This window comes from Elgaria multicarinata, chromosome 4 (assembly GCF_023053635.1).
Source record: "Elgaria multicarinata webbii isolate HBS135686 ecotype San Diego chromosome 4, rElgMul1.1.pri, whole genome shotgun sequence".
Taxonomy (NCBI): Eukaryota; Metazoa; Chordata; class Lepidosauria; order Squamata; family Anguidae; genus Elgaria; species Elgaria multicarinata.
This window is the reverse complement of record NC_086174.1, coordinates 92,014,050-92,040,384: the sequence shown is the minus strand read 5'-3', so window position 1 is coordinate 92,040,384 and position 26,335 is coordinate 92,014,050. Positions and strand designations below refer to the sequence as shown.

The window sequence follows — 26,335 nt, the reverse complement described above, 5'->3', positions numbered from 1 at the left end:
AGTGAGGCTGGGCTAGTCAGAATCAGGGGTAGGAGGACAATATTGCCAAAGCCATTCACAAAGTCTATCAATGGCTACTAGCCATTACCTACAGTAACAGCGGCAGTATGCCTCTCAGTACACATTGTTGGGGAACATGAGTGAGAGAGTGCTGCTGCATGCAAAGCTTGTGGACTTTCCCATAGGGCACTGTAGAAGCAGAATGCTGGACCTTTGGTCTGATCCAGCATGGCTCTTCTTAAGTTCATGTACGTATATAGGAGAGAATAAAGGGATGCATTCAGGGAACTTTTTAGTGGGAGGCTAAACCTTTTCCCTGTCCCTGTCCACAAAGGGATAAGGGTTACAATGATCTTCTCAATTATAGTCCATTGAACAGTTTATGCCTTTTACGGAAAAAGTGTAAACGGAATTAGCTAGGTAACTTCAGTGTAATTAACCAGGAATTGAGTTCAATTTATAGTAAAAACAAACAAGCAAACATAGAATTATTAAAGGAAGTAGTACAGTGAGATTAGATAGAACAAAAAGGAACTGCACTGAAGTCTCAAAATATAATTTCTGCACTGCTATATTGACTCAGTTCAGCTGTTCAGAATAAGCCAATATATTAACAAGCCTTTTGCCCGTGCATGCAGCCCCTTTGCGCCCTCCTTTCATGTCACAAGCAAGCAAACAAGGAAGCCTTCAAATAACTGGTTACCCATTTTGTCTGATTTAGGAAATTATGGTTATTAGCCATAAACCATGGTTTGACTTTGGTTTAATATTCTGATTGTTCTGAAGCTGATTTTCCAGTTCAGATTAAATGGGAAGCTGTCTGGTTCACATATAAAGCTAAGCCACAGTATGGTTTGTTGAAATATGGCGTATTGTTGGTCTGGTTTGCATGACATGGCTGTTTATCATGAGTTAATTAACCCATGGTTAGTCCCGGCATGTGCAGGGAGCATGCATCTGCCATTTTAAATATGTGACCGCTGATTGGGGCGATTGGGAGATTGTGGTGTGTTGCATGAACCCGGATATTGTGTGTTAATCAAGGGTTAAACAATCCACACTTAACCCAATTACTAATTGAGGGATATGGGTTGCTTAATCCTCAATTAACCCACAATGGCTGAGTTTGTGTGCTATGCCACAAGCCCCAATCATAAGTTGCATATTCAAAATAGTGGCCACATGCTCCATGCACCCACTGTAGCTAATTGTGGTTTAATTAACTCACAAGGACCCACCATATGGTGAGAACCAAGTTGCTGTGTCTGAACTCATCCCCACAAACAAACCGTGGTTTGGTAAACAGCTACAAAGCACAAATGGAAACCATAGTTTGTTGCTGGCTCACAAAGTCTGGCTTGTTTAAACCATGGCTTGTTGTGATGACTAAACCAAGAATCGTGGCTTATCCCTCGCTTGCTTGTGCTGTTCTCCACCCTGAAACAGAGATGCCCAGCAAAAGGAGTATGAAAACAAGTGCTCTGAAGGATGGCAAAATTGGCATTAGAGAAACAAACCAGAAATAGGGAAAACAAGCCACACTTTGTTTACTCACCTGCAAGACATTGGGCCTGTTCAGACAATATGCTAAGCCATGGTTAGGCTGCTAACCCTTTTGCAGCAAATGGTTAGTGAGCGTGTTCAAACGATGATTATGTAGTCTCCATGGTTAGTAATGTTTCATATGGCATGCTAAGTCATGGTTCACATGACACTCTAAGCCATAATGTTTAGCTCAGTGCTTAACCACTGTAGCTTAGCATGTTGTCTGAACAAGAGTCATTCATGGCTAAAGCAACAAACCGTGGTTAATAAACTATGGCTTAGTGTTACGTATGAATGCACTTTATGGTTAGTTGAAAGCTCCTTGGTTTAATTACAGCTTGAGCAAAGGGAGGAGAGAAGGAGTTGTGTGCATAAGAAAAATCTTTGTTCATATCTTAGCATATTAAGCTAATATATGTTTGTCTGAATGCAGCCTCAGACTTTCCAGCTTACTGGTGACCCTGTTTCAAATCCTCTCATAGAATTAGCAATCAGTCCAAAATCCCACACGTACTAAATTTGTTTTAGTTCCTTTTTTGCAGCTCATCCTTTTGAGTCACACACACCATGTGACTTTATATAAAGTAAGATAATACTGGGAATTTACCAGGATTGCCCTACTTTGCCTTTGAAAACACTCAGACCAGTGAAGTAACATTTCACCCACTCACATTTGAGTCATTTATAACAACCAGAATAACCAATCATAAATTGGGAAATAGAGACACTTCCAGCATGCACTTTAGAAATTTGCTAAAACAATGTAAAGATAGAAACATAATGGTTACAGAGAACGGAGTCTGTAAAGTACTCCATTATGCAACTTCTATGAGAGTCTTATTTCATTGTCAAGGCAGAAAGTGTATTGGAGATATAGACTTATGGATAAATCATAAGCGATTCAACAGTAGTAAGGCATGTGCAGGTAGTACAAATAAAAGAGGACCAAGTGCCTGGGGACTTGGAAAGAGAGAAAGAAGCTGTCAAATCCCAATTCAAAGCTTGACTCAGAGCAAAGGCAAGAAAGACTGGGCAAACTGGAAGAGCACTGGGGGCCAGACAGGATCAGTAGTAGAGGCTGAGAGAAAAGGAAAAATTGGTAGTAAGTGATAAGCAAGGTATGAGTACATCTAATGAAGAATGCTATGCAGTTGCATCACATTTCTAGCAAGTACCCATCTCCGCTGAAAACTCTAGACAGGCATTCATTCTTCTTCAGCCCATCCATCAGCCGCAGTGCATCTGCTTGTGAAATATTTCCTGCTGTGTTCCATGAGAGGCTCATAATCTTCCAACCCTCCTTACTACCAACACACAGTAAGTGCTGAATACTACATCTGTAGTGCATTCTACAATTTCCAGATCATTCAAGGATTTGTATTCATGAAATTGATTTTCCTCATAACCTTTAAAATAAGAACCAAGCTGTGCAATTAGCACACTAATTACAGCTTAATCACATAAATGCTGGCATGCACCATGATAACCTTGCTTTGTGAACTTAATACTTTGCAATTTTATAATGTCTATTCATAGAATCACACATAACACTGTAATTTCCAATTTATGTTAAAACAGGTATCCCTTCAACTTCCATGTTCACAAGATAACACATAAGCAATAAAATAAAATAAAATAAGATGTAGCAGTACCAGCAAATTTAAAGTTTGATTTGTAAAGTGCATTGTATTCGACTAGCCAACCATGACAAGTAATTTAGAGTAAAACTCCTATAAACTTACATGATATATTTTAAGGTAGCGTTAAGTTATCAGTCTGCAGATCCCACTATATTATCTCTCACTGTACATGTCTTAACCACTTTGACTTCAGCCATAGGATGCAGGCAATTTCAGAGAGATTTTGAGGGGAAATGGCAGCCTTCAAAGAGCCATCACACAGAAAGGCTCAATTACCATACAGGCAAATTGTGCTGAAGTAAAGTATGGTGTTCTTTTTTTTTTTTAAAGAAAGGTAGAAAAAAGACAGCTGCACTGCTATTGTCACCAGTGATAATCCCTCAAACTTTTTTAAAAAATTGGACCCACCAAATTGTGCCTTGTTGCAAGCCCCACAGTATCACTCCCTGTTTTTGTAGTGCAACTTTGTAGTGCAGCCCTTGCTGTGATGCCTTTTCTTATCAAAAGAGCAGAGTGGTCAAAATCGTTACAACCGTTTGGATATTATATTTAGGAAGTGAGAAAAGATTATCAAGGTAGTAGAACAGACTACAAAACTAAACCAAAGAGAATGAATGACATTGTGCACACACGTATAAACACATACATGCACAAAGCCGTTTGGGTTGCTAAAAGACTAGAAAACCTGGTTTGACCTTTTTCCAATTCCAGTGGCACTTAATTTAATTGATTATCTGCATATACCAAATAACAATCACGCTAATTACCCATGGGGTTTTAAAGCAATCAAACTACTGATGAGAAAACAAGAGTGGCACATATATCTGCATATAGACAGCCTGTGATATTTGAATGCAGAGCTTCTGCAGCACAGTGTTCTTAGAGCCATGTCCACAGCTGTCACATCAGCAGACAAGGCATCATTACTGTTATTTACATACAGCTGAAAATTCAATACCTATGTGAGAAATAAATTTGCTATGGAAACAAAGCAAACATTGACACTTTTGCAAAAAATACCTTGTTTCTGAAGGTATTTTAAATTATATTGCTAATAGGAAAATAATGCCAGCTCTGTAACTTTGCTGTAAATTTGAAATAATTCAAAGAAACCTTTACATATAGGTGTTTGCAGAATCTAGGTTGTAGATTGCAATAGCTATTCTGTTTTAAACCAATAGATTAATGAAACATAGCATTTGCCCCATATGATCAGGGATAATATATAGAAATATATTATATATTGCTTAGAAATATTTTCCATTAACCCTTCCCATATTTGGTCAAGTACTGCAAAAAAGAAGTGCTTATGTATCTAGATACACTTATGTATCTAGACTGAACTAAAAGTACCCTAAATTCTAAAACAAGATAATTTACATAGGCATGAGATAGGGTGACCATATGGAAAGGAGGATAGGGCTCCTGTATCTTTAACAGTTGTACTGAAAAGGGAATTTCAGCAGGTGTCATTTGTATATATGGAGAACCTGGTGAAATTTCCTCTTTATCACAACAGTTAAAGCTGCAGGTGCCCTGCCCTCTTTTAAATCTGGTCACTCTAGTATAACTCCTGCACTTTAACCGTTGTGATGAGAGGGAATTTCACCAGGTTCTCCATATATACAAATGACACCTGCTGAAATTCCCTTTTCTATGCAACTGTTAAAGATACAGGAGCCCTGTTCTCCTTTTCATATGGTCACCCTACATGAGAAAACCCATATTTAATTAAATCGTTTTTTTCAACTGCATATATTTCTATCTTTTCTCATATGTAGATACTCTGAAACTGAAATCAATTAATATTTTATATTATAGACAAGGTTACAAATACAACTGCAGAGCCAACATTGTGTAATAGCTAAATGAAAGAGATTGATAAATCTCACTTTAGCCACAAACTCAGTGTTAAAACTGGTGTGACGTTATTCACTCAATTACTAATTGCAGGATATTTTTTAAAAAAAAAGAAAAAAGAAAATAGCAGTTGCAAAGAGGCCCCATATGAACTAGGGCTCTGGCTGGGGGGGGGGAAATACTTTAATCTTTTGCTCCACCACATTATCAATCTTTTGCTCCACCACATTTTGCTCCACATACCTTATCAAGATCCATTCCCCATATGACTCTTTTTGCTTCAAGAGAAAAGCTCCCATTGGCATCAATAGGAGCGTCTTTCATAATGCAAATAGCAGCCATGAAGGAGGGAAGATAAATTATTTTGTGAATAACACACTTATTTTTGTTCTAATAGGTGCCCTGGTGTGTGTGTGTCTGTGCATGTGAAATTTCTCCCCTCTGGAACAGAAGTTTAAGAGAGAGGGGTGGGGGTGGGAACCAGAAAACAATTGAGAAATCCAGAATTTTAGTGTAACTATAAGTGGCAGGTAGCATATCCAGCCTAAAACAATAAGTAGCAGGAATGCTACAAGTTCATGCTCATATCTATGGGCTCAACTACACCAAGCAGATATCCCACTATGAAAGTGGTATGAAAGCGGTATATAAAAGGCAGGAGCCACACTACTGCTTTATAGTGATATTGAAGTGCATTGACTACTGTTGGGACCCATGACACATACCATATACTGCTTTCATACCACTTTCATAGTGTTATATCCTGCTTGGCGTAGATGTGTCATGGGCCCCAACAGTTGTCAGTGCACTTCAAAATCACTATAAAGCAGTAGTGTGGCTCCTGCCTTTTATATACCACTTTCATAGTGGAATATCCTGCTTGGTGTAGATGAGCCCTATGATCTTTCATGGGGAAAAAATCAACCTGCCAATGCAAATAAAGCCTGATATTATGCCCATATTGTGCGTGGGAATGGGGGCAGGGTAGGATGGAAGAACATGGGTTACATCAGCTGTGCAAAGTAGTCCATTGTTGTTATATGGTACCCTTATTGCCGGGAAGGTGAGTAGTATATGACACCACTGCAGTGTAGTCCAGAATGTTGTTATCTAATTGCTGGTAAGTTGTTGTTATTGTTGTTGCTATTTATTTAGGGAAATGCAATTAGAGGGTGTGTGAAGTTAAAAGCTAGGAGTAAGAAATGGCTCAAAACATTATGGGCCTTTAAAACCTGCTATTATATTGTTATGTGCAGAACACACATTGTCATCATATTTTTCAAGCTTATATTTAATGACTGAATAGCTAGAAGCTTCCACTTTATAAACTAGAAGCCTAAGAATGGTTTTTTTAAAAATAGCACAAGGACCATACAAGATACCTCAAAGACCACATGGTGGCTAATTGGTCATACAGTGTCTGCCACAGACCAACATCTAGCAGCAGGTGAGCGTGAATTTAACATAATTATGTAAAATATGACTACTTGTGAGAAAAGAACATTGCATTATTTGGGCTTTTAAATTCCAGAAATAGGGCAAAACAATAAAAGGCAAACAGCTCTAAGGGTTACTAGAAGGATATGTTTACAGCATCCAACACATGATGTGATCTAATATGTATTGCTCAAATCACTATCATTAAATATTGTTACATTCAACTAATTTCTCTGGATATACATTTCAGGGGTGCAGCGCTTAACCCAGGTTTGTCTATCTTTGGAAGGATGTCACTGCAGGCGTATAAGTGTTTTGTAACATTTGCGCTTATTTACAAACATAGAGGCTGGACATAGTTGGAGGCACACTGCTTAAACATTCCAGCAAACAGCCAAAGTCCACGGCTCCCACAACCAGATCTTCAGATGTTTACAGAGTTCAGCTCTCTGTGTCTGACTTTACTTAAGTCTCTATTCAAAGTGACACCCAAATTGCTTCACTCTTAGCTGGGAACAAGGAAATAGTGACAATACTAGATCAAAGCCTATGCCTTTTACCAAAGCCTATGCCTTTGGGCTGTCACTCAAAATGGGTGGAATCATGATTTAAATGGAGGTGATTTAAGCTGCAATCTGATATACATACACTTATCTCAGAAAGAGTAGTTATGTATAGGATTGCACTGCACATCATGATTTAAACCATGTTTCCCATTTTAAATCCATACTTTTCCTGAGCAATATTTTTTTCGAGTTGGTTATACAAACTATTTATTTATTTATTTATTTATTTTTCAACTACATTTATTTTCAGCAAAATAGAGCCTTTATGTAACCAAAGCATAAATCAAAAGCTTTGGCTATGCAGCCCACATGCCTCTGGCACTGTAGAATTATGTATGTTTAGAGATGAGGCATGAAACACAAAATATTCTTCACATGAAAGGAGAAAGGAGATCTATGCATGACTAAAAGACTTGCAACTTTCTGGGAGCTGTGTAAATAATTTATTAAAAATCACAAGTGTGGCATGAAGTCAGTAATTTAAACCTGGAGCTCTAGCTTTTGTTACTGTGTGAATGAAAACTTCTGGGACTAATGACAGTTTCACAGGGCAGGGTTGTTTTCATAAGAATTTTTTAAATTAACTCCACCCCCTCACATCATCCTAATCCCGGTCTCCATCATGGCAATTATTTAGAAAAAGAATTTAGCCCTCAGACAAAGGTATTTCACATTACCTCGTACCTGATCCTTTTCACTGAAGATATCAGCAATTGAACCTAACAGTAGAAACACCATGTAGTCTACTACTGGCCTATTGATATCTATTTAGTTAAATTTAGTCAGATACTTGTTGTGTTTTATGGTTTTAATTTTGCACTGCCCAATAAATAAATAAATAAATAAATAAATAAAATCTATCATTGGAGATGTTGTTTTTAAAATGGCTACTTGGTAATCTAGGGTGCTTCTAGATGAGGCTTTTATCATTCACTTTTTCTGCCTCATTCGTGGAGTTTTACAGGGTGTTCAGACAATGTTGATTTCAGTTTGTAGTCCTGTGTTTTCCCACCAGTTTTCTGTCATTTTTCTTGCCAGAAACACTCTATTAAGAAAAAAACGGTAGAAGAGTTTCACAATGTCTTTTGACTGTCAATGCTAGGATCCTTCTTTCTGGAGTTACCCCTATCCATTGAAGAAGATACTCTCCTGATGAAGAACACTTAGGATACCAAATATTGAATATTTATTCTCTGGGGCGGAGGGGATCAACAATAAATATAAGTGAGTTTTATTTTTATTAAGATTAATTAAAATATTGGTTAAATAATTAAAATATTGGTTAAATACTAGAATTCTACTTACGTTATCATTGTAGACAATCAATTGGCGGTTTGAAATAGCAATGGGTTTAATGATGGCTAACCAAATGAACTTAATCCATGCAAAACAGTGGCACTCCTGGTCAGAAAGAGGATCCAACCTGTTTTAGATGTGGTAGCACTCCGCTTCAGGAAATAGCTTCACAGTCTGGGGGTACTCCTGAATTTAGAGCATCTGTTATCAGTTTAGACTCATATACCAAATGGACAGAGATAGCCATGCGACAGTAATTCATGCTCTCATAACCTCCCATTTAGATTATTTCAATGTGTTATATGTGGGACTGCAAGTGAACATGGTCAGGAAACTTTAGTTAGTCCAAAACAGAGTGGCTAGTCTGTTAACTGATACAATCATATTATGACAGTATTTTGCTATCTGCAAGGCCTAATTCAAAGTGCTGGTTTTAAACTGTGAAGCCCTAAAAGACTTTCAGGATGGCTTGGGGACAGGTTACCTGAAGAAACATCTTTTCCCATATCTACCTACCCAAACCTTAAGATCATCATCTGACACCCTGTGCCAAGTGCCAGATGTCCAAATGAGGCAAAGGGTGGTTATGAGAGGGCCTTTTCAGTTGTGGCACCTCATCTGTGGAATGCTTTTGCCAAAGAGACTTGCCTTGTGGCATAATGGTCATTACTTTCCTAGGCATTCTAAGAACAGTTTTAGATCTTTGCATTGCTTTATTTTTACTGCTAGTTTTACATTGATTTTATTAAGTGCCTCATTGTTTTTAGGCTGTTGGTTTCATTATGTGCTGCTTTATTATTGTTTTATGGTTGGTTTTGTTTTTACATTTTTAATTTTCTGTATACTGCCCAGAAAACTCCAATTATTTAGGAAGCAGCAGCCAGGCACCTCTCCACCGTGCCTGGGTCCAGCTCCAGCTGAGAGCCCCCTCCCTCCTGCTACCAACTGGCTCTGCAGAGGCCACCAGTGAGGGAGGAAGCAGCAGCCAGGCACCTCTCCACCGTGCCTGGGTCCAGCTCCAGCTGAGAGCCCCCTCCCTCCTGCTGTCAACTGTAAATGCTGAACTTTCCAACTAAGATTGTAGTGCCTGAATTTGCTTTCCTTTTCCCCCTCCTCCTCCTCCTCCCTCCCAATCCCCTTTCCTTTTGTGTCATGTCTTTTAGATTGTAAGCCTGTGGGCAGGGACTGTCAAGAAATACTTTTGTAAGCCGCCGTGAGAGCCTTTTTTGGCTGAATGGCAGCATAAAAATCCTTAAATAAATAAAAAATAAATAAAATAAATAAATAAATAACATTTGCACCTGTGCACCCAGGATGCTGCTGTAATTAGGGATGCCTTTGTCCAGTTTAGGCTGGTGTGCATCCTTTCCTAGCATCTGCCATAACTATGTAACACATGCCTTAGTTATATCTAGATTGGATTACTGCAATGTGCCCTACATTGAGCTACCTTTTCAGAGCTTTCAGAAGCTTGTTTATCTGGAATGCAGCAATGATGGTAGCAGTAGGCACTTACCTATGTGATTGCATTACATCTATCTTATAAAAATGCTTGCCAATTGGGTTTCCAGACATAATTCAAAGTGTTGGCAATTACCTTTTAATTAATTAATTTATATAAAGCAGCAGTTTCTGCAGCTGAAACTCTCCCCACGGCCTGAGTTCGATCCCAGCGGAAGCTGGTTTCAGGCAGCCGGCTTGGGTCGACTCAGCCTTCCATCCTCTTGAGGTCGGTAAAATGAGTACCCAGTTAGCTGGGGGAAAGGTAATAACGGCCGTGGAAGGCAACGGCAAACCACCCCACTATAAGGCCTGCCAAGAAAACGTCAGTGAAAGCTGGCGCCCCTCCAAGAGTCAGTAATGACTCAGTACTTGCACGAGAGGTTCATTTCCTTTTTCCAATAGCTGAAGCTCTTTGGGCAGTTCACAAAAGATATGAACGACAAATACGAAATTTTAAGCTCATAATGTCTTGGGTCCAAGGTACCTCAACGACAGCCACTTCCTATATCAGCTTTCCTACTTGTTAAGATCAAGTGGGGAGGGAGATCTTTCTCTGTGTCCCATCTATGGTAGAATAATGGTTGTTGGTACAAGCAATACACTTTCTCAGTGGTTGCACCAATATTGCCCAGCAGCTTGCTCCACGACGTTCATAGGACCTCCTCTCTGATTATATTCCATCAGCTTGTGAACACATTTTCCTATAGCTTTTAAATTTGCTAGATTTAAATAGTTTTATTGAAAACAGTATTATGTCTGCTATATCTATCTTTGTAATATTTTTTATTGTTGCTATATTTTAGTATTATGATTTAATTATTGTAAGCCACCTTGAATAATATATACATATTAGAAAGTTGGGATTATAAATCTTTATAATGGGCCTGTTCAGAAGACACCTTAAACCCTGCTAGTTAAGGCTTTTGGTAAAGCAGCAGTCTTGTGTGATACTTTTTGCTAAACCCTGCTCACTCACTAACCATCTGCAGCAGGTTTAGCGGCTCTAACCATAGTTTAAAGTGTTGTGAGACAGCACGGCTTGTGTTTAGTGCTAACCCCAGAGAACCACAGTTTCACTAATCACAGAGCCTGAAGTCTCATCTGATCAGACCCAGTTTGTATCAATAATAGACCAGCTTTACACTCTTATTATTTATGTAAATGAGTGTCCAGAAATTTTATATCTTAGCTTCAATACCACCATTTTCCTGAGAAATGAGGCAAACAGGAATACTGCCTGTGTCTGAGTGCTAAGACAGATATTTGTTTATTTTTTAAATTGCTATGTTGATGGCCCTTCCAAGAAAATTGGGCAAAAAAAAAAAAAGCATATGATCATCATTATTCTAGCCCAACTTACTGGTCAGCCTGTATGCTTTCCAAGGCTTCTGTTTTATTTTAGCTCAACAACCTGATTAATAAGCAGCTCTATAAAAATAGGCTGTCATTTGTTATAAGATTTCTTTTCACTTCAAATTCTCCATGTTGTTTTAATAATTAATTTGCGAAAGAGATTACAAAGGGGGAAGAAAAGAAACAAAACCCAGAAAGGTAATATGACAGCAACATATTTATCATGAAATGTATGTATTTCCCACAAATGCCACATACTTACTATCGAGGCTATGCATCCAAGAATTCAGAATTTATTCAAAGGTCTCTAAATAAATCCTACAACTATGTCAAGGCACTGGTATGTCTTAGTAGCATCGAACACATCCTTTAATCTCCTTATTTCAGTAACATCAAGTAAATTGCATTATGAAATGGCCTAAACTTACTATGATAATTATTCCTACCTGCTGCATCACAGAAAGCACAATATTTGAATAATCTAATATATTATAAAATAAAGCATTAAAATCAAAATTTGTATTCTGTAATAAGGGTATTTTATCATTTTAATCATAAAATTATAAATTGTATAGTTCATATATTATACACAAATATAATTACATGTTAGCATGAATTCTGTTCAGATGTATACCTTAACCTGGAACAGTCTACTAAGCAAATTGTACTCACTCATGGATCATTGCTTTCCACCACAGCTGCCAATGTTCTACATGTATAACTCACTGGATTAGGAGAGGAAAGTAAGTATACTCAAACAAGAAGGACTGCCCTGGAGCCAGTATTCATTTAGATAAAATGAAACAAGTCTTTCAAATCAACACTCAAACATCCAAGGTGGATGAGTTTGCCAAGCCTCTAATCTAAAACAAGAATTACTTATCTCTTCAGTCAACAAGCCAGGAAATTGATGGACAAAAGTAAAGTTACCTGGGAGGTCATATCCTCCTGGAGCATCTCCAGGGAGTTTTATATGCCACATTTAATTCTAGAAACGAATAATATCATAGACGAATCTGAACAATTTAGGGTTAGTACAAGACAAGAAACAGAGAAGGAATGTCAATTCTCATACTGTCCATTACAAAATCATTTCTATGTAGCTTTCCTGTACTTTTAAGTGGCACATTTAAGTGTCACTATTTCCATCTGAATTGTAGGGCCGGTTTTCATGCTGGTAAAATGAATTGCATTTTTTTAAGGCAAACCTTTATGATATTCTTGCTTTAGATTTTAGCTCCGAGGCTTTTGAGTACTTTATAAAAGCCACAGCACAATAAGTAGAAGCCATTTGAGAAATTAAACTGTCGAGTGCATTCTTTGCCACAAGGCTCAGCTTGATTTCTTTCAAGATTTCTCATTATAAACCAAAAGTCTTCATGCTAAAATAAAAGGAAACAAAACAAAAAGGAAGAAAATACTGCCCACGCCAGTGACCAACTTCATAAAATTATAGGGTTTCAAGCAAAGTAGAAATTAAACTAGAGTAAAACAGTTGAAACAATTTAATGGGCACAACAGCAAAAACGTAAGTTATAAGATGGGGAGTTGCTTACCAGAATTCCCCCCCTGTAGATCAGCAAGCTTTTATTCACCACATTTTTTCAGGAACTTCTTTAAGACTGGTCCTGCAATAAAAGAGGGACTAACTCAGTTATGTATGCTCATCTTGATTTACTACAGAGTGCCCTAGTACTCAGGTGATTCTGACAGTCTACATTTTAAAAATGCGAAGAGAAAGAGATCAGGGACCACTGAAGTTGCATATCTGTCATCTATCCTTCACGAATATTTCTTTCATATCAATCTATGAAAGTTCAAATGTTGGCACCAGTTGTTAAGGTCCCTTTACTTTGCTAATAAAACGGACCTGTAGTAACCTTCACTTCACTATAGTTTGTTAAACAAGCAGCAAAACAATCCAGGGTTTAGAATTGTTTAGCAGTTGACTAATATTTATTTGAAACCACAATTCCATCTAACAACAAGCCAGGAATCTGATACTGTGAAACTGAATAATGTGTTATTCTTCCTCCTGGCCACATGGGAAGAAAGGAAAGGGTGAAGTGTGCAAGCCCACGACTTTGCTCAGGTGCCTTTCTGCTCATGTATGTAGCGCTAAACCACGGTTTAGCACTTAGAGGCTTGCTAGTCTCTCACACTACAAGACACAAAGGCCATGTTCAGACAATCATATCATATGCAGCCCCTTTGGACAAGCTAGCAAACAAACCAGGGATTCTTCCACTAACTATAGTTTCTTGTTTCATATGAACTAGGGAACTATGGTTAATAACTCTGAAATAAGCCAGGATATTAAGCCACTACAAACCATGGTATATTTTATTCTTTTAAATATTTGCATTGTATTTTATATTTTAACTGTTTGTATTGCATTTTAGACTTTAGCCCAGAGTACTTTTGTTATTGGGCAGATTAAAAATATAATAAATAAATAAATAAATAAATAAAATAAATAATATCCTGACTTATTCTAAAGTTATTATTCATAGTTTCGTGGTTTGGATGAAACAGGAAGCTATAGTTAATGGAATACTTCCTCTTTACTCACTTGTGCAAAGGAGCAATGTGCTCAGTCAAAATGCTCAATCATATCTTAGTTTATTAAGTTGATATATGATCTTCCAGATGTGGCCAGAGGTGATCATGTTCAGCAACGTAGTTGTATGAATCAAAGTCTGAACATTCTTCTCCCTCACCACACAAATTCTTGTTGTTTTGTGTCTTTCAGCAAAACTAGAAAAATTGTTGAAGCTGTTTTACACAACAGTACTTCTCCACCAGTTTATTGTGAATCACAAATAAGCAACACATTGAGCATGTAATTGGAAACAATTTGCCAGTTAAAGAAAGCTAGACAAACAGGCATGACAAACTCAGGTAGTTTGAGAATTAAGGTTAGGATGAACAAATGCCATCCCCCACCCCAAAGCCAACAAAATTTCACATGACAGCTACTCCAGTGCTTCCTTTAGGCTATATGCATAGATGATGTAGGAAAAGCAGCACTGTCAGAACAATTGGGAGAAAGAAGGGCCTGTACCTTGTGCTTGTATAATGATTGGGGGAACAAGCAAGATTTTGGGAAGTGTAGGTAGAAAGAGGTACCATGCCAATTAAGGCCTAACAAATCAAGGACATAGGAAAAGGACACAGGTTTCTCTGCAGTTAGTTCAAAACTTTTCCTTTGGCATCAAGATAGTTTCTCACCTGCCCAAGGGTCTCTACTTCCCTTGCTCGGCTTCGTCCATTTTCTTCTGCTGCCCCTTATGCCTGGAACGCTCTACCAGAACATTTGAGAACTACAAGTTCAACCTCAGCTTTTAAAGCTCAGCTAAAAACTTTTCTTTTTCCTAAAGCTTTTAAAACTTGATTTTGTTCTGACTTTATACTGTTAGTTTTACCCTACCCAGTGCCTGTTTACCCTACCCTGTGCCTGTTTGCTTTCTCTTCCCCTCCTTATTGTTTTATTATGGTTTTATTAGAATGTAAGCCTATGCGGCAGGGTCTTGCTATTTACTGTTTTACTCTGTACAGCACCATGTACATTGATGGTGCTATATAAATAAATAAATAATAATAATAATAATAATAATAATAATAATAAGATAGTGATGAAAATAGAGTTTATGATGTGACTAAAGGCATCATCCTGTTTGCCTCAGCTCCATTAGAGACCAGAATGGACTTTCCATCACCTATAGCAAATCAATGCCAACCTGCCACTGTTCTCATATATGCCTATCATAACCCAAATAATCATTTCAAAGAAAGGCCCTCTTGGGCTGCACACTGAAGAAATTCTGCAATATGATTCCCCCCTGCATGCAACCTGTTCCAAAACTATATGTTATTTTGACGACATAGCTAGCAGCTATGGGTTTTTTTTGTTTATTTTAGACTAAGCACATGCACCCCAATATTGATTTTGCAGATAGGATCGCTTTAACTATTATCCTCTGCCATGTTCCCAATGTGGATTCGGGGCACCACACCTGAAAATTTATTTATTTATTGCATTTATACATTGGTCCACATCTAAACAGATTCCGGAGCAGTTATATTACTAAATACTGATTTACGTTTTAACGGATCACTATCTGGCAATATAAATTGCAGGTGTGGGGCCATGATCCAGAACAGGACTGTAGTAGGAGAGGACAGAGTTTAAAACCCCTCACTCCCCACACTGGATCTCATTTGGGACTCCTGCACTTACTTCTAGAGGAAAAAAACGGAGCGGGTTTGGAGACATAACTGCTAGCTACAGCTTTAAAATAATGTGTACTTTGGTCCACTTTTAATCTTGAGTAGCTTATATTGTAAGGGCCTGGGAAGGTGGAAATCAGTGCAGAACACTGCAGAAGGGCCTCTCTGTGAAGTGAACACTCATGTCATAATCTAGAGTGTGAGGAGAGCCACAGCTGCTGGATACCAAGGACAGATGTTGAGGAGAAAATGATTATATTGGCTTCTAAATGAAGCTCCTTTGCACCCTAAATCAGATATGATCTAGTACTTTTAGTTGCTGTTTTTAAGCGTGTTTAAACTTAGTTTCCGTTAGCTTGGATCGTAAGAACCATGGTGGAAGAAAACAGGCAAAAGAAGTGCCTCCATCTGATTTTGGTGGATTCCCTCTTCCAACAGAAGCTCCGCTGCATCTCAACTCATGCTGTTTAGGAAGCTTTTCTGGGAACACATAAGGGTGCAGGGGTAAGGAGGGGGTTGGAAAATCCCCTTCTGTAGGCTTCCTTCTGTTTGCTATAATTTTTTGTTGTTCTGCTTTATTTTGGTATTTTTAAGCAATCATGTCTTAGCCTCCATGAGAAGCTTTGGCTCAATAGAGAGGGGTAGAATTTTTTAAACAAACAAACAAACATCAATGTGTTTTGTTTCAAGGACCTAAATACAGAGTTATTAATAAACTCTGGTACTGCAATTTAGAGAATGACATGCAGTGCAATGCTATGCACGGTTGCTTTCTGATAAACTTTATAAGCAAGAAGCTGAGCGGTGCTTACTCGCTCACAAGTATGCACAGAAATGAAGCCTCTGTGTTTTCTAACCTACAAATAGCAAAACTAGTAGTTTAACAAGACAAAGAGAACAATATCAGAATACTGCACCAGGATATGGAGTTGGCATATCATTTTATTTATTTTATTATTATTGCATTTATATACTGCTTTTTTCCCTCCAAGGAACTCATTTTAGTATGAAAGCTGGAGAGTTGTATATGTATGTACATGGAAGACAGGAAGTAGCATTTTCTTCCAAAGCGCTGCTGATTTGCTTATCTTTGGAGGTTAGATTACCATTTCAGGGTAGATTTTGTGATAGACCGATAGAACTGAAGAAACTTTAGAAGTAGACAGAAAAATCTGATAAAGCAAAAAGAAGATTTCCATCTATAGTGAGCAACATTCTGAACACGCCTACTTCTACTGTTCTTCTAGCTGTAAACACTTAAGAGACAAAATTTACATGAGATGTGTCTGCTACATTTGAAAAGCTGCTGAGATGAATATTTAGTTTGTGCTCGTCACTCACCTTCCCGTGGCTGAGAAGATTTCCACCCCAACCCACAGTGAAACGAAAGCCAATAAAACTAAATGAGATGTTTTATTATTTCATTTCATTTAGAGCACATTCTTCAAAGCAGACAATAATAATTATAGGAATTTCTAATTTCCCTCTTATTTTTTTCCTGCTTGCTCATACACTATTAATACTTTTGTAAAGCATTTAATTGCTTATGCTAACTAACCTGTTAGCTAAGTAACAGCTCAGTTCTTGCACAAGGAAAAGAAAATTAAATTTACCGTAACTGTTAAGAAAATGGGTTAGAAAACCACAAGAACATATTTTAGATGTAACTAACTGGAGGAAAAGCCAACTACGAAACACTATATTCAAATCATCATAAGTAGTAGGGAAACAGAACAACCCCTATGGTGGTATCCAAACAGGTAGTTAGCAGGTCAAGAACATTGTAACTCAGAACCTATTGGCCTGGATTGTAGGGTAACGTTTCACAGTTTATGAAAACAGGATGAACACCAGACATCAGGTCCATGCACTGCTCCCTGCCAACCTCCTCTCCTCAAAATGGTGAATCCTGCTTTTGATGCTAATTAATTATAACCAAGTTATGTTATTAAACCAAGATAGCAAAACCGTGGTTTATGAAGCCTGGAATGTTATGTCCAAACCAAGCTATTGTGAGTCCCCTTGTGAGACTTCACCACAAGTCTCCCTGACAAAATGAACTGCTCAGGCCACTTCCTTTTCCTTTTCATTCTCTAGCGTAGGAAACAAAGTTTGAACAGTGCAATCCTACAATACCTACTCTGAAGTAAGCTCTATTTATTTCAGTGGGACTTACTCCCAGATACGTGTAAAGACTATTGCAGCATTAATAATGTTAAAGCAGTCTTTATTATCATTTTTATTTGCTACATTACATAATACATCCCTAGCCCTAATACATCACAATGATGTAAATAAATCCACACTGGCCACAATTTATTTATTTATTTATTACATTTCTATACCACCCAATAGCCGAAGCTCTCTGGGTGGTTCACAATCTGGGCGGTTCACAATGTAATAATTCATCCACCAGCACCATTATGTCAAGACCATGGAACCTGAAACTTGGCATGCATACTAAGGGGATCCTAGGGCCAGGCATCTCAGGATTATTTTGTTTTTAAAACACATTAAGTATTTTAAATTATTTTAAATGCATTCATATGGTTGAGGCCTGCAGTAACATTTCCAACCACAAGAAGCAGACTTCCCAAGCCAGCAGAAAAGTTTGCAGTCCATACAGTTGGAAGCCAGGGGAGATTAGCAAGTCAAGAAACAAACCCGCCTCAGGGAAATGGAATGGACAGACTCTTTGTTCACAGGGCTACATGGTGGTACCATGGCAGGAGCTGTGCCTAGGGTGCCCTAGGGTACTGCTTCGCTCAGATGGGGGAAGGCACAATGGTAATATCCAACAGGGCATTTATGACCCCACCAGTTTTGTTGCACCTTGCTGATTCTGCTGCACAAGTGGTGCATCCTGCCAATTCCGTTGCTCAAGAGGGACCCACCATTTGCAAAACGGTGATTTAATGTTTCTAAAGGAAGCCCTGAAATGAGAGGAAACAGTGGATCTCCCTTATGTGAGCTCCATTGACCATTCCAGAAACAAGTGTTTTCGCTCATTTCTAGTTGCCCTGGAAGTGCTATATCTCCATTCCATAAATGGTGGGCGCTGCTTGCAGAAGGGAATCAGCGGGATGCAACAGAATTGGTAGGCGCATAAGCGCTCCATTAGATACTGCTCACTGTGTCCAACTCTGACAACGTTTAAGTTTGCTTGAAGACTTTGCTATATCACACTAAGGGTTATTCTATACTGTGCAAAGCTGAGTTCATCCGCTAGTAATATAAAATCATGAAATTTAAAACAATTTAGAGAAAACAAGCAGATAAAACCAAGAGTAGAAAAAACAGCATCAACTAAATTTTTAAGAACCATCAGCAGTAACAGCAAAATATATTAAGTTTAACGAGCCAAAGGCCTGACAAAACAAAAAATGTATTCTCCCAATGGCAGACGTCCACCAAAGAGGGGGCTTTATGGGCTTCCTGGAGTTTTGGTGGCACTGGCACAGCCACCGGGAAGAGCCTCTCTGGAGTCCCTGCCAAATGTGCTTCTGACATTGGCGAGACACAGGCAAGGGCCTCTACAACTGATTACAACTGTCTTTAGAAAGCTGAATCAGCCGTTAGAATTGGGAAATAATGGCCCATGCCTCTTCCTGTCTCCTTCTAGATATCTGAGAAATGCTCTTCAAATACTTAAAAGGTTGTCACACAGAGGAGGGCCAGGATCTCTTCTCGATCCTCCCAGAGTGCAGGACACGGAATAATGGGCTGAAGTTACAGGAAGCCAGATTCCAGCTGGACATCAAGAAAAACCTCCTAACTGTTAGAGTAGTACGACAATGGAACCAGTTACCTAGGGAGGTCGTGGGCTCTCCCACACTAGAGGCATTCAAGAGGCAGCTGGACAACCATCTGTCAAGAATGCTTTAGGGTGGATTCCTGCATTGAGCAGAGGGTTGGACTCGATGGCCTTATAGGCTCCTTCCAACTCTACTATTCTATGATTCTATGCTTATGACTCAGTCCTGCTGTAAGTGAGACTTTGGCCTGCAATGCCTTCTTCCTATCACCTTTGCCTGTCCACTGTGTTTTTGTGTCACCTTTTCTCCCAGCTTTGTTCCCGTGGCTCAGCTATTTAGTAATAACACCTAGTATATTTTTGGGATGTTAAAGACAGGTTGCTTATCTGTAACTGTAGTTCTTCGAGTGGTCATGTGTGCATTCACACATATGGGCTTTGCGCCTGCGCAGAGCTAGTTCCAGAGACTTCACAAGCTGAGAAACGTTTAGGCAGGAACCCCTCCCCCACCGTCTACTGAGCATGCCCAGGGGTTCCCGCCCAAACTCCCCAGTTCTGAGACCACAAGAGTCCCACTGAGGAGAAATATATACACTCAGCGCCAGGCTGACACATAGTGAGCGGGTTGTGTGAATGCACAGATGACCACTCGAAGAACTACAGTTACAGGTAAGCAACCTGTCTTTCTTCTTTGTGGTCTCTGTGCATCACACATATGGGCGAATAACAAGCAGACTTACCGGAGGAGGGTGGTGTCAAGCTGGGATGTCACAGGATGGAGGAGAGGACGGCATGTCCAAAGGTGCAGTCCTTCCGGGCCCTGAGATCCAAGCGGTAGTGACGGACAAACGTCAGTGGAGTGGACCATGTAGCTGTTTTGCAGATGTCAGGAATAGAGACCCCTCGTTCAAAAGCCGCTGAAGTGGACACTCCTCTGGTTGAATGAGCTCGGATATGTCCCTCAAGAGGGATGTTAGCGACCTTGTAGAGCAGTTTGATAGCCTGGGTTATCCAGGAAGAAAGTCTTTGGGTAGACTTGTTGCCCTTTTTGTTGTCCTCCGTAGCAGACAAAAAGACGTTGTGATTTACAACTGTCAAGGACGTTGGTGCTGTCCTTGACAGGTAAAAGGAGAGGGCCCTTCTGACATCTAGAGAGTGGAGGGTGCTTTCTAACGTGGAAGAAGGTGACGGAAAGAAGGCTGGCAGAGTGATGTCCTGGTTAAGATGGAAGGAAGAGACTACCTTTGGAAGGAACGCAGGGTCCAGCCGTAGGACTACCTTGTCATGATAGAAGATCAGGTAAGGGGTGTGTCTATCCTTAAAGCGCATAACTCTGACGCTCTCCGGGCTGACGTTATGGCAATAAGGAAAGCTACTTTGAGGGTGAGAAGCTGTAGGTTAGCCATTGCGAGAGGCTTGAACGGCTTTGATGAGAGTGCCTTTAGTATGACTGAGAGGCTCCACTGAGGTACCATTGAGCGCACCAGTGGGAGCATATTTTTCATGCCTTTCATGAATCATTTGATTAGAGGGTGCATGAAGACAGTAAAACCGCGAATGGTGGAGTGGGAGGCAGAAATGGCTGCTAGGTAGACATGAAAAGAGAATTTAAGGCCTTTCTCGAATAAGGAGTAAAGAAATTGCAGGATGACCGGAATGGGAGCTGATGCCGGATTGGATGCTTTAGTGAGAGCAAACTCGGTGAAAAGTTTCCATTTATGGGAGTAAGATCTTTGTGTGGCCGGCTTTCTGGCAGAGTCCAGGACATTAAGTATGACCTGTGGAAGATCGGTTCCTAGGTGTGGCGTCAGATTCTCCAAGCCGTTAGCTGTAATGTGTGAACATCTGGGTGGAGAATGTGACCTGAGTCCCTGGTGATCAGATTCTGTTGTCTGGGCAGCCTGATGTATTCCTCTAGGGATAGTCTGAGTAGAGGCATGAACCAGGGTTGTCTGGGCCGCCAGGGTGCAATGAGGATAGCGTTGGAGTTGTCTGTTTGTAGTCTGTTTGTAGTTTTACTATAACTCTTTGCAGGAGAGGTATAAGTGGGAACAGGTAGAGTAGGGGACCTGACCAACGGAATTGGAATGCATCTCCCATGGAGAAGCATCTGAGGCCTGCTCTTGTGCAGAAGTGAGCGCAGACAGTGTTGAGGGGAGAGGCAAAGAGGTCTATGACGGGCTGGCCCCAACAGCGGAAGATCATGGATCGGATCTTCTGGGATAGCTGCCAGTCGTGGTCATCAACAAAATGGCGGCTGAGGTTGTCGGCCAAAGCATTGTCTTGTCCTGCGATGTGTAGTGCAGAGAGGGAGATGTTTCGTGCAATGGCCCATTGAAAAATTTCCAATGTCAACTTGATGAGGTCTGTGGAGCGTGTTCCGCCTTGTTTGTTTATGTACCATACTACGGACATATTGTCTGTGAGTATGAGAACATTGTGGCTGGATACAATGTGCTGGAAAGATATGAGTGCCTTTTTGACAGCTAGTAGTTCTAGTACATTGATGTGCTTCTGTCTGTCTATGGGACTCTAGATTCCTTGGGTCTTGAAATGTTTGCAGTGGGCACCCCACCCGAGCTGTGAGGCAACTGTGATTACCGTTCTTGAGGGGATTGGTGGTGCAAAGTCCATGCCCCTTGTGATGTTGTCTATGGCTGTCCACTAGCGGATGGACTGGCGGATATGAGGCGGTATAGAGAGTCTGCAACGATGGGCATCGGTAGTATTGTAGAAATTCTGGAGAAGCCATAGCTGAAGGGGCCTCATGTGGAGGCGCGCATAGGGGACTACATGGACAATCACTGCCATAAGACCTAGTAGTCTTTGAATTTTGAATGCTGACACAGTCCTGTGTTGGCATAGAGATCGAGCAAGAAGGGATAGTGTAGATGCTCTGTCGGGAGGCAGGAAGGCTTTGCTTATTGTGGAGTCCAAAATTGCTCCTAGGAATTTGATGCGTTGGGTAGGATGAAAAGTGGATTTTTGCTCGTTGATGCAGAGCCCTAGGGATCTGAGGAAGTTGACTGTGGTTCTAGTATTTTTTACTGCTTCTGTGTGGGACTTGGTTACCAGGAGCCAGTCGTCTAGGTATGGGTAAATTTCGATGCCTAGGGTTCTGAAGAAAGCACACACTGGTGCCATTCACTTGGTGAAGATTTTGGGAGCTGTTGCTACCCCAAAGGGGTGTACCTGGAATTGGAAGATTTGCTGACCTATCATGAATCGGAGTAGGTGGCATTGATCTTGGTGGATGGAAATGTGGAAATAGGCGTCCTTGAGGTCCACCGCTATGAACCAGGAATTTTGTTGAAGTAGGGGAAGGACGGTTACGAGGGTGGTCATGCGAAACCTTGTTGTTATGATGTAGGAATTGAGGTCTCTCAAGTCCAGAATGGGGCTTAGTCCACCATTGCTCTTTGGAAATGTGAAATATCGAGAGTAGAACCCTTTTTTGATGTTGTTGGGGTGCACTCGTTGGATGGCTCCCTTCTCCAGTAGCGATGTTGCTTCTTGTGTCAGTGGAGGGGAAGGCTGGGTGTTTTTCACGATTCTGAGAGGTGGAGGAAAGGAGAAGATGATCTTGTAACCATTTTGAATAATGTGTAGCACCCAGGTGTCTGTAGTGATGAGAGTCCATGTGTGTAGATGAGGGGCGAGAATATTTCCGAATATGGGTGTGAGGAGAGAATGAATGGGCGAGTCAAAGGTGCCGTTTGGTGGTGCTGTCGGGTTTGTTCTTAACTTGTCTGAAGTGGTTTGGAAATTGTTGTCTCTTATATTGGTTTTGAGTGTGGTATCTCAGGGGGCTGTTGTGTATTGGATCGGGAAAACGTAGTGGATTGGTTGCGAAATGAGCATTTATGGCGGAAGGAGGGTTGTTGGGGCTGCCCAATACCCATCTTTTTTGCAGTGTTTCTAGCCTTTTGTATATAGTCCATGGCTTCATCGGTGGTAGAATTAAACAAGCTGTTGCCATCAAACGGGAGGTCCTCGATTCGTGTGCGTGTCTCTTGAGAGAGGCCAGCGGAGCGAAGCCATGCGTGCCTCCGAAGGGCAACAGATGCTATCATAGCTTTTGATGCGCAATCAGTGGCGTGGCGTGCTGTATTGATTTCCTGTCTGGAAAGTCTCATGGCTTCTGTGTAGAAGATTTGGGCTAAATCCCTTTGCTCATCAGGTAAGTAGTTGCAAAGAGACAACATCGTTTCCCATAAGAATAGCTGATAACGAGCCATGGTGGCCTGGTAGTTGGCTACTCTTAGGGAAAGAGCGGTGGAAGAGTAAATTCTGCGTCCAAAAATATCCACCCTACGACCCTCCTTGTCTAGAGGAGCAGTGTGTCTTTTCTGTGATCATCCTTGTGAGGCCTCAACAATGATGGAATTGGGCTTAGGATGATTGAATAGGAAGGATGCCTCTGACTCTTGAATTTTGTACATGGATTCATACCTCCTGGAAGTGGGTGGCATGGATGATGGCAACTTCCAAGATTGTTGGGTGGTCTGAAGCAGTGTAGGTAAATATGGGATTGCCACGGGTGTAGAAGACTCAGAGGAGACTGCGTCAAAAACTGGATCATCCAGTTTCTTCTTTGGTTGTGACATCTTGATACCATGCGCTGCACTTGTTCTGTAAACTGTGCCATATCCTCAGACAGTGACGATCTTTCTGGAGGAGACACTAAGTCAGTGGGAACGGAGTGTGGAATGGAAGATTCAGAGTCAGAGTCATAATCATCGTCTGATTGGGGATGCTGCTGGAGTGCGGAATCGATCTGCATGGTTTGCGAGGAGAGAGTTGTGGCAGAAATAATGAGAGGTTGCTGACTCGGTACTGAGACAGGCGCCCTGGAGGCATCCCTAGTTGTGACCGGGTGCGAGGAAGGAGCGTCATTGTCGACAGGAGGGCGAGAAAGTGATGCTGAGGGAGGTTGTCGGTATCGAGGGTATGGAGGATATCCATGTCTGGAGTAGAAATATTCAAGATCTCTGTGATATATCCAATCATCCCAGTGGAGTATTTGATATGGCAGAAGTGAGCATTCAGAAGCTCTATCGTATTCCCTTAAAGGGGAAGGCGATCTGTCGATTATGCGTGTCAATATCGATGGTTGGTACCGAGAGATTGCTGAATGTATAGCATTGGGAGAGAGTTCTCGGTATCGGGAGTGAGGAGGAGAGAGTCGGTTGTGTTGCTGTCTAATAGCGCTGAACAGCGGTGCCGTCTCTCGGTGTCGAGGAGGACTCGCAACCGGCGGTACGGTTACTGATGGGGAGTCCCTGATTTCACACTCAGAAATAGAGGGAATCGGTACCGGGTCATCCATAGGGATGGTAATTATTTGGATAGATGGCGAGATCGGTACCGGAGTATTCAATACCGAAGCCCTCGGTGTTCATGGCGTTCGCATTGGAGATGTCGGTATGGAGGGGCTCGGTAGCGACGGTGGAGGAAGAGTCATAGCCTTTCCACATATTTGGATTTACTCTTTTTCTTTTTTGGCTCCTCTGCAGGGCAGCTCTCCTCTGGCCTCTTAGATGGCTTTTTAGCCGGAAGAGGAGGCAAAGCTCAGCTAGGGGCTGGCATTGCTGTTGGGGCAGAGCTCCGGGAGGTCATCTCCGGAGATGACTGGGGCAGGGACTCCATTGCACACTGGCTGGCTGGAGTCAAGGCGGTTTTAGCAGGGTGGACTGCCGCCAATGCCCTCTCCCAAAGTATCGCCCTGAGGTGGTCTGCTCGGTTTTTGCGAGCTTGTCTGGAGAACTTGAGGCAGAAACCGCAGGATTCAACTTTATGAGACTCACCCAGGCAGACTAGGCAAAGAGAGTGTCCGCCGGTAGAGGAGATCTTTTGGGAGCACCTAGAGCACTTTTTAAATAAGGCATTTTGTGCCATAAGCAAAGTAAGAGAAATAGAAAGTAGGCAGAATATATATATATATATATATATATGAGGAAAAGGTGAAGAGAAGAAAGGAAAAGAAGAAGGAGTAGGAACGAGTTCTCAGCAAGGTAAGTAAAGATAAGCAAAAAGTGGAGCGAAGTCTCACAGAGCTGCTAACTCATAGCGGTCGAAAAGGAACTGGGGAGTTTGGGTGGGAACCCCTGGGCATGTTCAGTGGACGGTGGGGAAGGGGTTCCCGCCTAAACGTTTCTCAGCTTGTGAAGTCTCTGGAACTAGCTCTGCGCAGGTGCAAAGCCCATATGTGTGATGCACAGAGACCACGAAGAAGAACTTTACTTTCTCCATTGGATCTAAATTGGACAGGGTCTCTGGATGTGATTCTCAGAAGTCATTGCCTATTTTTCTCCAGGGAGGCTCTGACTACACTTTGAGGAGAAAACAAAATGGCCCTACTCACAAACAGGCTAAACTGAATCCTTTGAAGTGAAATCCAGCTGTGTCCATTTCCTAATAAAACCACGTCTGCCAGTGGAGCAGATCTCCCCCTGCTTCTTGCACCCCTTTGCTTGTGCAATAGATGTATTGCAAAAGCAGAAAGGTCTATTACACAAGCAGGTGATATTTTGAGTCACTCTGACTTAACTTGAATTAGAAAGAGTAAATATGCTTAGTGCCAGTTCTCTTTGAGTCTGAAGCAGGCTGGCAACGACAGGTCATTCTTGCATTTTTATTTATTCATTTATTATTTTATTTTATTTTAGTTATTGCGCTAGAATTCTCTCAGTGGAAGCAGAGAGACTGCCCAGCTAGGAGCATAATTCTCTGTGTCTGAGAGGAGTCTCTTGGCTATATAACATTTATTTATTTATTTGTTACATTTATATACCGCCCCATAGCTGAAGCTCTCTGGGCAGTTTACAAAAGTTAAAACAATAAACATTAAACGTATAGAAAATTTAAAAACATAAAAACAACAGTATAAAAACAACAGTCAGCTTTTGCTGTCATATATTGGATTCTCAGAAGCCTATTTTATTGATAGTTAACTTCCAGTAGCTAAATGATATTCAAAAACAGAACGAAGAGATTATCGGCACAGAGTGATCTCTTTAAAATTGACCTTGGTATTCTTTTAATTTAATCTTGAATATGAGTATCTTTCCTATCAGGAGGGTTTAGGCCCTTTTATGGTTCCAATAGATGTCCCTGTAGTTTTAGATAATTATTAGATATTCCAATCAATG

The 26,335-nt window shown here is 40.7% G+C and overlaps 1 protein-coding gene across 3 annotated transcripts in view; it reads right to left on the bottom strand.

Moving 5' to 3' along the window:
- Positions 1-26,335, bottom strand: part of FYN (FYN proto-oncogene, Src family tyrosine kinase) — a 139,796-nt gene that overhangs the window by 66,280 nt on the left and 47,181 nt on the right. For 2 of the 3 annotated variants that reach the window (XM_063124771.1, XM_063124773.1), the window contains exon 2: positions 12,757-12,828. The exons of the other annotated variant lie outside the window; for it this stretch is intronic. The gene's annotated coding sequence lies outside the window, so the exon portion shown is untranslated. The remainder of the gene's footprint in view (positions 1-12,756; positions 12,829-26,335) is intronic. 3 annotated transcript variants of the gene reach the window in all.